A 15,468-nucleotide genomic window follows, 5' to 3' on the forward strand; every position below is an offset into this window, starting at 1 on the left:
TGGTACACTTCCTTAAGTATTGCACAGTTGACTCTATATCACTATCTCCAAAATGAACCATTATTTATCTCTAAATACATCCCTTAATGACTGCATCTCAGCTAAAACCACTATTTTTGAACAACTAGAGTTCCCCCTTAGTTCCCCTTAGCACAATGGGCTCAGTGTAATGTCTTATTTACTTGTCTACCTCTTCCCATGAAATCTAAGATCTGGGATGGCAGAGTCTGTTTCTTGTTTGTTTTGTTCACCATGGTATACTAGTTCTGCTCTCCAAGAAGAAAAGAGCTAATGCCCAGTGACTCTTCCCTGTCACCCTCCTGAATGCCCAGTTACTCCGCAAGTCCTCTTGATTCCTCATCCTAAAAGTCTCTGGAATCCACTGTCCTGCCACATTTTTAGTTTCCTCTTTTATGATCTATGGCTACAAAATATTATAACAGCTCCCTATCTGATTTTTCTGCTTCAAGCCTATTCATCTACAGAATTACCTCCTTCTGATTAAAACTTTGCAATGATTCCAGTTCCTTAAGATGATATATAAGTATTTTCTCAATGGAGCTGTTACTTACTTCAATGTCATTTCCTGTTCTGCACTTCCCATGGGCTGCAGCATCTACCCATATTCATTAACATTCCAGAACACATGAATTTGAGACAGCACACTGTGCTCCTATCACAGAGCTGGAGAGACATAGATATTGATATAGGTATAAATACAGATATCCATACAGATATAGGCATGGATATAGATGTATAGATGTAGATATGGATATAGATGTAGACATAGATACTTTCAGTCACTTGGAGCCAATTCTTCTACTCAGTCTGAGCCAATTCAAATGCATGTCCTTGGTGAAGGACTTCCTTCAATGCACAGAGAGGTGTTCTCCCATGTCATTCTATAGAATACTGAGAATATCTCTGTTAAAGCGCTTTGGACTTTGCATTTACGTGTTTGGACTATAAAATCCTTGAGAGTCGAGATGGTATATGACACAGTATCACATAATTAGTAGTAAAAACATTTGTAAAGGAATGTGTCAATTTAAAAATGACAATTTGTATTAATTTTCATATTAATTTACCATATGAAGAAAAATCAATTTAATTTTAAATATAGCTATCCGAGTATCAGTGGTAAAATGAACTACAAATTAGGAATCCTGTAAATAAAAATTTATTTCAGAACTCTTTCCTTAAATATAAGGTCATTAAGTAATACTTAACGTAAAATAATAAATCCCTAGATAGGAAATAGAATAAATAAATAATTTCTTATATGAAGTATAATTCAAGAAACACTTGGAACACTGCTCTCTTCTATTTTTAATTTTTAACTGGTAAGTATATTATATATTCAGAAGGGTTTATAGTTGAGAATGTGATTTTTGTTAACACCCAAATTGCTCTGAGAGTTTAACATTAAAATGTTTTGAGTTTGTTTGAACTTTTGTATAAGAATTGAAGATACTTATTTGGAAACTTCTTTTTATAGAAAATAATCATGACACTGGTGTGTGACAGAAACAAAAGAATGCAACCTCAAATCTAAGTATATAGAGAAAGACAAGATTAATGTACTTGGGTATTTCTAGTAGACTCAGCTCTGCCTTTGATAAACAAGACAGTAATCCCACTAAGAAGACAACTCCAATTGAGTTATCAGAAAGAATGCCTCCTGCTTTTTTATGCCATGTTAACTTTTTCAGCATTAAAATGGTTCCTGTGCTTTCATTTAAAAAATACTTGTGTGCACAGTCTGCAGTCAAGAGTTAGTAAAAAATGAAGCATAAACACGGTTTACTCAATTACAAATTATATCAAAGTCAACAATTTAGAATTTAAAAAGAAAAAAATGTATTTTCTATCCCTTCACAAAGATCTTATATTATTTTGAAGTAACTAATACAGTTGAGAATAAATCAGGATAAGGTTCATGTTTATATTACTCAGTCTAAGAGAATCAGGGGAGCTGGAACTCTAATTCAGGTCATATGGGAATACAGATAAAGAAAAAGAAAGGGAGGACAGAATATGCAATCCTGTTTTGGGTGTGGATAGATGTAGCTTGTCAGGAGTGTCCTCTGCTTCGCCAGGAGAACGTGTGCAAGGGATTACCAACAGGCAAACTCGACCTGGGAAGCAGAGGTGGTGGCCTGGAGTGGAAATAGCCTATAGAGTTTCAATCCTCCCTGTGAGTCCTCCATGAATCTGGAAATTGGGTTATTTTTACCCTTATTAAAAGAGTAATTTTTTGGTCAGAAAACTGAAGATTTTTTTCCCATTATTCATCTAATACTGAAAAAGCTCTAATTTAATGACTTTTCTATTAAAGTTTTCAAAGTTCTCCTAGCCAAACATGCAGTTATCACTAATACTAATAGATCATTACACATTAACTGTGCTGATTTCCACAGTAAAACAACCATGCTTTTACCCTTCAGGGCTTTTCAATGTTGGTGGCATTGTCCTAAGGCTCACTATCAGTGTAGAACACCTACTGCTGTCATTTTTCAGCAAACATTGTCAATTATTTTTGTCTCATATTGTTTTCCAGTGTGTTTTGATATGATTTCTTCTGCTGCTGGGTTCTTATCAGTATCTGCTATCTCATTAGCACAAGTCTGAGCTGACATGATGCCACCTTGTTCAGCCTTCTGGTTTTCCTTGGGACTGTCCAACAGAGACTCCTCTCTCTTCACTACAAGACTGTCAGCCCTGTGCCAGCTAGTAATTAAGAATCGGTTAATGTTTGATAATAAAATTGCATTATTTTGTACTTGGGGACCTGAAGTACAATAATTTATTTTCATCTCATTAGGAATATCTCTTCACCAATTGCAACTGAAAGCAAGTTCACAGAGTATGATTCTCTCCTTTCATATAAAGTTTGTGTACATATGTAAATGATGTGACACAGGAAATAATGAGAGGTGTATAAAAGTGGTGTCATGGAGTGATACCATATTGATTAATTTTGTTACTATATTAAATGGGCCTGGGATTCTTACAAGAAAGGTGCTATTTAAGCACAAAATATTGGTGTTATGTCTGTACTTGCATAGCTTATAAATTATATCTCAAAATTTCACAGACAAAAAGCAAGTTTTTACCATTGTCAGCAGCAAAGCCAAAGCAGCTATTCCAGAGGGGGCCTCCTTCGTTAAGAAAACAATTGCCAGTGGAGTCCTAATCCCTTCACTGTTACCAGTTACCATGAGTGAAGGTTGGTGGGGGGTCAGGTAGAAAGAACATAGCCCAATTTCTGGGTACCAGGCTGAAGCTGACATGGTGACAGGAAACTGATTTTTTTTTTCTTTTAATTTACAAAGAGCAAAACTGGTATAAATAGAATTGATAACAAATACATTTGGAACACAAAAATGCAATCTCTTCTGAACAAAACAGCACTTATTGTGAAAACTATGTATTTTCCCCCCAAATCCTGGGCTGTCAAGTGCCAATCAGCATGTTGAATCGAGTATTATTTAGGCAAAACACTAGAATGAGAGATTTCACTTTTTGAAGTGCTGAAACAAAAGTTTTGTTAAAACCTCTTATTCATCTTTGTATAGTGCTTGGAATACTAAGTTCCTAATAAATGTCACTTGAATGAATCATATGTCCCTGAGAATAAACAAGAATGCTATAAATTGCCAGCTAATAAGTGCCAACTAATAAGTTTAATATGGCATTTATCTTGTTATGCACTTGTGCTAAAATTATTTTCCATTTATTGGATTCTCTGTACACGAGGTCTGTTCTTTGCATCTGGTACTTTTTAAGTGGTGATTTGATTGATTTACTCTAATTAAAATAGGGGTTGCTTTAGTGAACTGGTTAAGAACACATGGTGGACACAGGTTACTTGAGTCTGAGTTTCAGCTAGACTATTAAGATAAAATGGACAGTTCATCTAAAGCATACCTATTTCAATGCCTAACGTATAGTTAGCTCTCAACCAATGTTGATAGCTCTTACTTTAAATGCAAGATCACCTATTAAACATTTGACACATTGCAACTTCATGATGTGTTTATTAGATGCTGTATGTTAAGTTGTTTATACATAACCCTTCTTATAGCCTCAATTGCTAATTTGGGGGTTCCTCTGAGTTCCCTAAAAAAATCAGAAAATCCCCGGGACAGAACCTAAATGACACTCCTAATTAGAACATGAGTGCCATCTAGTGGTAACAATGCTAACTACAGGTTTACTGGTGAACAGAAAAGTAGGTGGTGAAAATGTTCTGCTTCTGCATAATGCAGTCTGCTGGAGTGCATCTCAGACGGACAAATGAGGTTTCCTATATGTACAATACCCAACCAATAAAGAAGTTTGAATACACATTTAATCAGAGTGTGGGGGAAATTTAGTTGCTGGTCCACAGGAAGCATACAGTCTAGTTCTATATAGAAAGACCTATATAAAATTCTTAAGCTGAATTATAAATACGAATTAGGAAAAAAAAAATATGAGTCCAGATATAAAAGAGGTTAGGAAGAGCTGAAGAAAGATGAGTATAGTATTTGATAGCAAAAATTTTTTGAAGGAAGATTATTCCAATTTGGCTCAAAAAGTCAAAGAAAAGTCTAGTTAATGTATCTGGGAGACAGGAAATAAGTGGAAAGTAAGGTGCAATACACATAAGAAAATCCTTTAAAGTCAATTAGACAGAATATAAGAAGTCATTAGAAATTTTTATCCCAGATTGAGAAGATTGGCGTGTAAACAGAGACTATTTGGAGACATGAGTTCACAAACAGAGAGATCCTAGGTTTTGTTTCTTTACAGAAACAGCTTTATATGAGAAGATCTTGGTAATGGAGTGTTATACAAAATGGAAATTAGATATCTATAAAAGTAAGTGTATTAAAATTGATCGGCATTCTTATACTGAAGGCTGATCTAAGAAAAAAAATGTAAGTGCTTATCTAAATGAAGCTACTGAATGGAAACTAATAATAAGTAAACTTTACCTTTAAATTCATAAGATTTCAACTTTTACCCCTGTTTTCTAAAATCTTAGTTTAACTGCCAGTGTTTTTTTGCTCTTTCCTAAGGAAGAACATTTTTGTTAGACCAAGATGTCACAGAGGGTGAACATGAGGACCACTTACAGGAGGTCAGTTATGTCCACAGCCTCTGTAAGCAAAAGCTGGCACTATGAACATTGAAACAGTCAAATTAGAGCTCTCTCTCTCACACTGCTTGATGGCTGTGGTTGCAGATGTTATCAAGACATCCTCAAAGAAGGCTATGTTCTTTAGTGTTGGTAACTGAAGCAGCTGTTAAATTAATTAAGTCAGTATATTTTCCAAGTCTGATTAAGATATGTTTATTTCTGCTTTCACAAAACAGCTGTGATGTAAATATTAAAACTGATGTTCTAAGAAACCTAAAATAAAATTAAAATCATCATATGTTGTCCAGTTCAAGTAAAAGTTTACTTTTGGATCGTCATGTTTTATTTATATTTATAGGGAATACTAGTGTATACGGACAGTGCAATATGTTAATGTGTTTAATTTTATTTCTAAGTATTTTCACATTCACTATTCTTTTAAATTTTTTATTTGACATTTTATTTCTTTTCTTTTCTTTTTGGCTGCATTGGGTCTTAGTTGTGGCACGCAGGATATTTCATTGTGGTGAGGGCTCCTCTCTAGTTGTGGTGCATGGGCTCTGTAGTTTGCGGCACACGGGCTCAGTAGTTGTGGTATGTGGGCTTAGTTGCCCTGGGGCATGGGGGATTTTGGTTCCCCAACCAGGGATCGAACAGAAGTCCCCTGCATTGGAAGGTGGATTCTTTACCACTGGACCACCAGGGAAGTCCCTCACTATTCTTTTTAACAGAGTATAGAGGACTAACACATCAAAACAGAATATGCAAATGCTGAAAGTGGCTTTATTAAGCAAAGAAGGTGATCCAAGAAAAAGGACTGAACCTGAATAGAGTATTGCTCTGTGTTTCCCTATGTTTTATGGTACAATTTGTTGGGATATAACCTTAGTTATGTTCTTTTAACAAGAACCTAGAACTCTGAGTCATATGAAAGGAGAGAAAAAAGAGGGCATGATTTAAAGAAAAAAATCTGTAACACAAATAAGACAAAAGCTTAGAGGCAACTCAACTGCTACAGATGTGCTGCATCTGCTCACTTGCCCACTGGAGACCAGGAGATAAAGAGATTAAGACATTTACACAAAGACAACAAGCTCAGATAAGCAACATGACAGCTAGATCCAGGTACCCTAACCATAGTATGGAGAAAATGACCCACTAAACCACTTAAACAGTATTTTAATTGATTTAACATTCAAATGCTATTTTATCAGGGAAGACTATGAGCTGGTTATTTAAAAAATGTCAGTAACATTCTGAAAGAGAAACATAAGAGCTTTTAATAATGACTTTTCAAAGTAAACAGCATTAGCATTTTATAAGAGGGAATGAATACTCATGTCTTTTAATTACAATTGTAAGTCAGGACAATATTTTAAAATCCCATTTTCACATGAGAATAAGAGAAAATCTTAGTTATGATGCATGTGAGAAGAAATGAAAAACATGAGTTAGTTTCTTCTTGGCAGACCTCCTACAAGGAAATTTTTTTCTGCTTTCTACTTAATGCATTGTTTTTCTAATTTCAAATGTTGAACTGCGTATACTTGAACCCTGTGGATATGATAAGATACCAAGGTGAACATGATCCATACAGCCCTCACTTTCCAAACACAACAATTTAACAACATGCAGCACAAAGATAAACTACATCATAGCAAAATTCCAAATTTTTCAGGAAGATGTATAAGTCAAAAAGACTAATATATAACATCCACATTTGTGGATGTTATATATTAGACTAATATATAACATCCACATTTGTGGATGTTATATATTAGACTAATATATATAAAGACTAATATATAACATCCACATTTGTGGATGTTAATGTAGAATATATAGTATTAATATAGAATTGTCTAATATTATTAAATGGAACAGTATAAATTATAAAAGAAATGAAAATAAATATAGTCACACATCCTGAGTCTTGATGAAATGTGTCCATATGACCCAGTGACCCTTAATGATTGAAGTTAAAATTCTAAATTTGAAATAACAGAAATTAACCAGATTCATCCTTTCCTTTCTTTCCCTCTAAATTATCAGATGCTCTCAAAAGGAAAAGTGCTTTACATCATCTCTTTGTTTCACAAATATGTTTCTGCCCAATTCTTGTAATAATATCACTTCCTTTATAAAAAGTCAAAAACATCATAAGCCTTTATAAAGAATCTTTTATTAAAAAAGGAGAAAGATTTAATCCATCTATATTATTTAAAACATAAATTTCCTTGTTCGTGTTAATTGTGGGAGGGTACCATGAATCATGTGACTGACAGTGTTTCCTTCTTTACATTGCCTACTATCTTCAAGGCAAACTGAAGGCCATTTCTAACAAAATGTAAATGAATTTTTCTCTCTAAACCTCATTCCTGGCTCATTCCTGGTATATCTCTCCTACTATACTACCACTTTACCCTATGTCTTGACGTGACTGACCTACATTTTTGATTAATTTTTTAATTGAAAAAATTTCTGAAAGCCAATTTAAATCCTTTCTAAAACAACACGAGTTGAAAGAAAATACATGAACTACAGGAGAGAATGACTCAAATGCCAATTATCAAATCACATGTAATATAAAGGTGTTCTAGGAAGTGGAGCAAACTATAAGCAAGTTCAACCTCTGTATCCCAAGGCTAAATGTGCTCAGTTATAATAAACATTTAAAGACAAAAAACCCATTGCACAATAAAAAAATACTTTAAGCTCTTAGACTTTCGATCTATTTGTGATATATTTAAAGAGGTTATAAAAGTCCTGGTGATTCTCTCTGTGAACCAACAGCCTGATGCTGGAGTGGAGCCAGAGAAGCAGAGAAAAAGCCCAGAGAAGTCGAATCTCGGAAACAGTCCCTCAGTTAACACATAAAGAAAATAACGTAATTACTGGAAAGTGGGAAAAAGAAAATTAAAAGTACAGAAGGGTAGAGAAGCATTAAATGTGAGCACACAATTTGTCTTTGCTATGGAACAAGAAATCAGCCCAGATCCTGAGGGTAGCCATTAAAAGCAGAGACTGGCTGTTTGTACAACATGTGTGGATGAATGGGAAGAAACCAAGAAACATGAAAAAGACTAATTTTAATTACCAGAAAAGCTGCAAAATCAAGAACACAGAGCTAGTGGTAGGAAGGTTTCCAGCTACAGGCTGCATGGCACTGTACTCTCCTTGCCAATTAGATCCAGTGAGATCCCAACGGGAGATTAAGTGAGCAGAAGAATCAGCCTCAGTGCAGGGTCAGGCTGGACTCAAACACACATGAAAAGCGCACACCAGCCGGCAGCGGGTGTGAACTGAGGCTCTCACACAGTTTCAGAGATGGACATACAGAAATAGCAAACAGTATGTGGGATTGCCTTCCCATTATGGATGGGTGCTAACTCCATGATCTATGGAAATATATTGCAAAAGAAATGTAACATAATTTAACAAACAATTACATCAAAGGAATGGGGAGAATTAGAGAAGGACTCAGAGAGAGGAAAAGTAGAAGGAGGACTGGCTGAACAATGGCACTAAAGCTGCCACACTGTGGATTTACTACCTGGGTTGTTTCCAATTACATCCATTGCGATATAAAGATTCAGAAAAGAAAGGGGCTGCTGTCTGAGGCTAAGCCGACTATTTCCTTAGCTTATTTAGAAGTGACCCTGGGGCGGGCGGGGAATCAAGGAGAAATAAAAACAGTGAGTCTAACAGTCCAGAGATAAAACTCGCAAGTGTATAAACAAAGACAAGTGCTTCCAAGGCAGGACCTGAGGAAATTCTCCAAAGTGGGAAAGTCCACTCTCGAGCCAACCTCAGGGAACGCAGCAGTCGGTGCTGCCGCGGGAGGTAAAGGCGCCTGACTCTGGGAATCGTAGAGAAGAGAGACGGCAGCCGGCGAAAGGGCAAGGGACTCATCCGAGATGCCCCGTGCGGTCTGTCGCCGTCGTGTCTGTGCTGGAATCTGTGATTGAAATTCGGGAATGTTGCGGGTCAGAAAACGGGGGCGGGGCGGGATCCGGAGTTAGGCGCGGAGGGAAATAGCAGCAGACTAGCGAGGCGCGTAGAGACTCAGAGAAAACCCTTCTAGAGGCAAAGGGACCTACACGCCCCGGGATGCACTAACTGAAGCCTGGCGGCGGGGAGGCGCAGGCGGCAGTGGGGCGGGGGCCGGGGCGGGGAGGGGCGCGGGCCGCGCGGGGCCGCATAGCCAGTCAGAGGCGCGGCGCGCGGGCCGCGCTGACGCATTGGCCGGAACGCTCGGGCCCCAAACGCTCCAGCGACAGGAGACGCCGCACCTACTTCCGAATATAACCAACTACCGAGCTGGAGAGCGTGACTACGAGGAGGCGGCCTCTAAAGTGCACTGAAAGCGCCCGGCGGGAAGGATGTGTTACCTGGGTCCCCTCCTCAGGGAGCTGCTGGGCGAGGTGGAGGATTCCCTCTGAAAGATTAAAAACTCGGCAGTTGTCTTCTGCCACAGGCTGGGGAGGACCCGAGCAACTGCTCCATTTGAACTGTGACGACGGGCAGGAGGATGGGAGACGGGAATTAAGAGTCACGGACGAAGGACAGGGGAGTCTGGCGTCTGCTTGGTAAGTGGCTGGCATTCCTTCGCCGGTGACTGCTGTCTGTGATTGTGCACTTGGTCTCCCAGGCGCTGACAGTTTGTGACACGCTCGCTTCTGCAAAGCCATCCTTTCTTGCCGTGTTGCCAGAATTTAAAAACTGTCACATAAAGCTGCTTGTTGTTGTTGTTTTTAATCAAACATGTTATTTTTCTCTGCTGGGATTTCAGGTCAGAAAAGTTGAGGCAAGACTAAATATAACCTATTTGTGTTGTCTTATAATGTCATCCAGAATGAGAGTAAACAATTCCTACAGCTAAACTGTAAGGTGACAGATGCGAGGAGAGGGTAAGAATTTTTCTACAAAAGAAACTAAATGTTCAAAAAATAGAATGTCTTTCTCAGCTACTGGATGTATGTCTTCTGACTGTGGAGTGTGTTTGTGAGAATAGAGCCCAGATAACTGGGCGTTTGGCAGTGCAACAACTTGTTAAATTCAGTAGGGATGCTCTATAAGTGGAGTTCTACAAAGTTCGAGAGACTGAAAAACAGTATCTTGCATTATGGTGAGGTGTTTTCTCAGTGTTGTGTAGGAATGTGACAGAGTTTTTAAAAGATAATAAAAATATGTTTAGACACCCTTATTGAGTTTTTTATTAAAAAATGGGAGAGGATATTAATTTGCATATATATGAACATAGTGTACAACCTCAAAAATTTTAAGTTGTTTTAATTAACTTTATTTTGAAAAGCCACAAATCCCTTATTTATTTTAGAATTATTTTATTTTTACATTTCATAACCTCTCTGTCATGAAAAATGTAATCAATGTGCTAATTAAAGTACAGGTTTGGAAGCAAAAAAAAAAAAAAAACTTTTAAACTGTTGTATGTGAAGTGCCTTACCTGTGTTCAGTTCATCAAGGTTTTTTCTTAATTTAAAAGATAAAATCATATAGAGATGGCAAACTTCTACCTTGATTCTCAATTTTAGCTGGAAATAAGGATGAAAGAAAGAGATGTACATTAGGATACTAGCATTTAAAACTACAAACAAATAAATAGTGATCAAATTTTCAAATTAATAGAGGTATTTTTGATTACTGTTGAACTACAACAGGACTGCCAAAATAACTTATGACTATCACAGCAAGCTTAAAAGAGTTCATCGTGATTAATATCGTGACCCTAAACATAAAATAATTAGTAATGATTAGGTAATAATTATTTTCAAAGTGCCTGTAATCAGTTTTAAGCCACTCACAAATGTTTCTTGGCATATTTTCCTACTTCATATTCAAATTATTATAAGTTTTATGTGGATCAGTATATTGAGTCTCAAACTTGACAGGTATATGTTCTTTTGATTCAAGTGGAAATAAACAGTGACTATGCAACAATACATTACATAAAACAAATGACTAAAAAATAAAAGATGTTATGAAGACCAAGTAAGGCTAGTGAAGGAAACAAAGAACAAAATTCAAAGTTAAAAGTTAAAAAAGGAAATGTGATATAAAAAATAAAATAGAAAAGTAACTTAGCTGGAGTGTGGTGAGATGGTATTAAAGCATATTTGAAAACAAAAAATCAGTGAAATGCTTGTTACAATATAAGTGCCAGTGTTTTTAAATTGAGCTTTTAAATTGTTCTTATTTAAAACTTCTGAAAACTAAAAAATGAGGAGGAAAAACTGTTCATTTGGATTTATCTTTGATTCCATATACAACTGATAGAAAGTTTGAATTCTCAAAAGTTAGAAAAGAGAACATTACCCCAATAGATTAACTAAATGCCAGATTTTGCCTGTAAATTCTGAGTCACATGCATGGGAGGATGCATTTGAAAATACATCTGAAAAGCTACAGTCGTGGGATTTTTAAGTAGATTGCTGAAATACCTTAGTGTTTCCCAAAGTGAGCAATACTTCAACTATTAGGTGGTCTGAAATCTTTATTAAGTTAGGAAGATGAAAAATCACACCTTGAATGTACACATAAGCTATGTTTATTTTTTAAAATAATTAAAATTAGTTTCTTGTGAAAGTTTAATCTTATGTGTCCAATTAAGTAACACTATCTATTAAAAATGGAACAGGTCTGGTTAATATATATTTATATATATTAATATATATAAATATATATTTATATATTTATATATATTTATATATTTGTATTTCAGGGAAGAGGTTGGAGTGTGGTTTAATGTCAAAACTGACTTAGTGATCAGGACCAGAGGGTGTCAGTAAAGGATAGAGGGCTATCTAGATGGAGAAAGTGAGGGCATGCTATGCTAGCCAAGTCATTTTGGGAGTTTGTCTTACTTCTAGGTAAAACAAAGATATAATTTTATGCAGTTTAAAAAAGTGAAAACTTGTCTGGATGGCTGTAATAGGTTAAAGTTGATTTAACTATATTTAAGTTTGACTGGCTAAGACAAAGTTTTATAGCAGAGTTTACTGTTCCCCATCCATTAAAAACTAATTTAGGAATTTGATGAGGCCAAGATGCTTAAAATACAGTGTGATATGCTGAATCCATCCTACCACACATATTTTACTTACCTGTAGTCTTTGAATTGTCTATCTTTTTAAATATGATTAAAAAATTTGTTTACTAAGAGGTCGGAAATTTATTTCTCTTAATTTAAATAGACCCACACATTTATATAATTTGGTTTCTCAAAATTCTGACTTCAAGAGCTCAGATTTATTCATTTCTTATTACTGAAGATACAAACATAAAGTAAGAGAGGTTTGTATTTCTGACAAGATATTTTAAATTAGTGTTACAAGGCTGTGCTTATATGTTACATGAACTTCTTAGCACTTTATAGCAGGAAAGAGGCTGGTCGGAAGCTCAAAGCGGTAGAATCTTTGCGAGGTCTGTTTTCTGAGCATTTGTGATCAATAGCTCTGCATTAGAGACTGGTGCATTTAAAAAGTAATGAAGTATATAAAAGCTATGTAACACTTAAGATTTAGGATTAAAAAGGATTACGAACAATATCTCATATCTCTACCCAGATCCTTTCAATTAATTTCTCCTCTACTATTTTTTTGATATTCAAGTGTATAACATTAGAAAAGTTGTGATAAATGGAATATTATCAGTTTATATTCTTCCCAGATACTTTGAACAGTTTTTTTGTTAATTATTTTCATGAAAATGAATAAAACAAATTTGGTAGTGTTGCACTGATACAGTGGATATGAGAATAATTTTTTAAATGGCTTTATTATATATTTACATTTTAGGAAGATATTAAATTTTTTTAAGTCATGTGGTGGTATTAAATTATTTCCCATGAACTTGATATGACTATGTATTTAACTTCATTTATGTTTTACCTGCTGTAAATATGTGTATAAGCTAAATATTGAGCATTTTCATCCTTGTCAACCCCTTAAGTTAAAACACAGTCTTTAATTTCATATTACAGAGTATCACATGTTGTATTTTTGACCTTATAGACTTCTTAAATGTTTCAGTGGAAACATGAGCTTATAAGACTTAAGAGTCAGCCAAACTATGGAAGCTCTTCTTTTCTCTAGTACAGGGAAATGGAACTCCAGAAATAGGCAATAAAGTAATTCTGAAAAATAAATCAAAGTTCTGTCCTTTTTGTGGAAATCAAAAAATCAATGAATCCACCACTTCTTAATCTAATATAAAGTAGTGTGAGATTTTTCATTTGTGAGAAACTTTAGAAAGTACGGTCATGTTATTTTACCATGCGTTTCTTGAGCTGGAACTCCTTGTGATCACTGTCATTTTTAAACAATTCCAAAAATGTTTTATTGAATGCATTTAACAACACAGTTGCAGAACTGATTTTTCTTCTCATTTTCTCTGTGGTCCCTTAAAAATCCATAATGACCTAAATAACTTGCTTCCCTGTGGATACCACTTTTTATTTATTTTTAACAAGTGGACTTCTCTTAAAAGATCTGGTAGGACTTGCACAGTTACTCTTACTCCAGTCATGGTTCCAAATATTTCTTATTTTCACTTGTATAAACCAAAAAAATTGAAATTTTGATAGAAAACAAAGTATTAAGGTATTTGTATAAGCTTCCCCACAAACATACCTTTACAGTTTGTGTCTTTACTCTAAAATATAGACCTGCTTAAGGGTTAAAGTGGCTAATTTGAACGTTATCCAAAATTTGAGCAATTGTATATGGGGCAAGGAGGAAGATGAAAGTATTTCATTCATCTGAGTGATCAAAAACTCTTGTTTGTGACTGTTGACTGGAAAAGTGTAATTATATGCATAAACATTTTATGAGGGGGAATAAGAATCTGATCCTTATCATTCTTCTAGCTACTAAATGCTCAAGAAGAAAATCATCTCATTTTCCATTATGATCCAGTAAAGTAATTATAGCATATGGAGTTTAGGAAGAGAAATTTTGCTGATCAGTTAGGTGATAAAAGGTAGACTGAAATTCTCTTTCTGTTGATAGTCATAATACTGGCAGAAACATTCATCATGAGGCTAAAAAAAAATTAAGGGGCTCTTATTGAGAGAGATTTCATAATAGGGTAATTATAGTTATAATGTCTAGAGTCATAAGCAAGATTCTTATTGTATTTTCACAAATATTTCACTAGTTGCAGTAGTTTGTGTTTAGGAGATAACTAGTAGAGAAATGGTACATTTATTTGGTGAAAAATTTACTTTTAAGTATATGAACTTTCATCTTTGTTGTCTCATATATTTAATTTCATGTTTATATGTATTAAAGAACAAAATTTTCTGAAAGTAAAGGTAACAAAGAGTTTAATTTTAATTATCCTAAGTTCTCCCATTTCAGTTTTATACAAGAATTGAGTTTTAAATGATACAGTATTTGATAAGATCCTATTGTACTTTATAGCCCCTAAAATGACAGAATAATATGAAATCCCTGATGATGAAGATGAATATTAATTGGAAAATACAGGTTACAGTAGGAATTTTAAAAAGAATTCTTGTTTTCTAGAAAGGTTTTGTCTTATTTTGTTATTTTGAAACTTTCCTCTTTATATTCTTATCTAAAAGATATAGACTAGCTTAATATAGGCTCTTATGTTAAAAAATTAATTAAACTATTTGTTAGTGATGATTGATTTTGTCAATTTTGAGTATATTTAAGATAAGAAATTCAAAAGTTATATCTTTTATTAATTGATACCTTAAACTTCATAATTTGACACTCTTCCTCTTTCAGTGCCATTATTCTAATGACCGAGTGTGAGCTAGTGAATGAGAGTTTCTGATGCTTAAGTAAGCATGTCATTAAATATAAGCACAAATCACATGAGTTATTTTTGATAAATAAATTATTAGGACGCTTAGAAAAAAGGTGACAATACCATTTAGTGTTGGGGGGAGCCTTAATGGAGCTCGTATTTTCACTTATTTAATGTGAAGAGTAATAAAGATAAAAGAGGTGAAGTGACATGTTTAACATTTGGTGGAAAAGATGGAATTAGAACCCAGTTCTCTTTAATGTCTAGGTCAGAGATTTTTATAGTTTATACGTTTTTCTTGCTGTAAAAATCTTAATTATTTTGATACCTACTCAAGATTAGGATATAAGTATATGTAATATTTTTTTGCCACTTGTTATCTGTAAAACATTGTCTTTTAAGACTAGAAAACTAAAAATCCACTTATATTAACTCAGAGGAAACAGCTATACCCATATTCTTTTAACGAAAAACTGAATGTCTAGACGACTTAATTGCTAGATGTGAACTTTTTCACAATGAGCTTAGTGTGCGCTCAGCAG

The sequence above is a fragment of the Aethalodelphis obliquidens genome, unplaced genomic scaffold, assembly GCF_003676395.1.
Source record: "Aethalodelphis obliquidens isolate GAN/ISIS:26980383/991018 unplaced genomic scaffold, ASM367639v1 scaffold60, whole genome shotgun sequence".
NCBI lineage: Eukaryota > Metazoa > Chordata > Mammalia > Artiodactyla > Delphinidae > Aethalodelphis > Aethalodelphis obliquidens.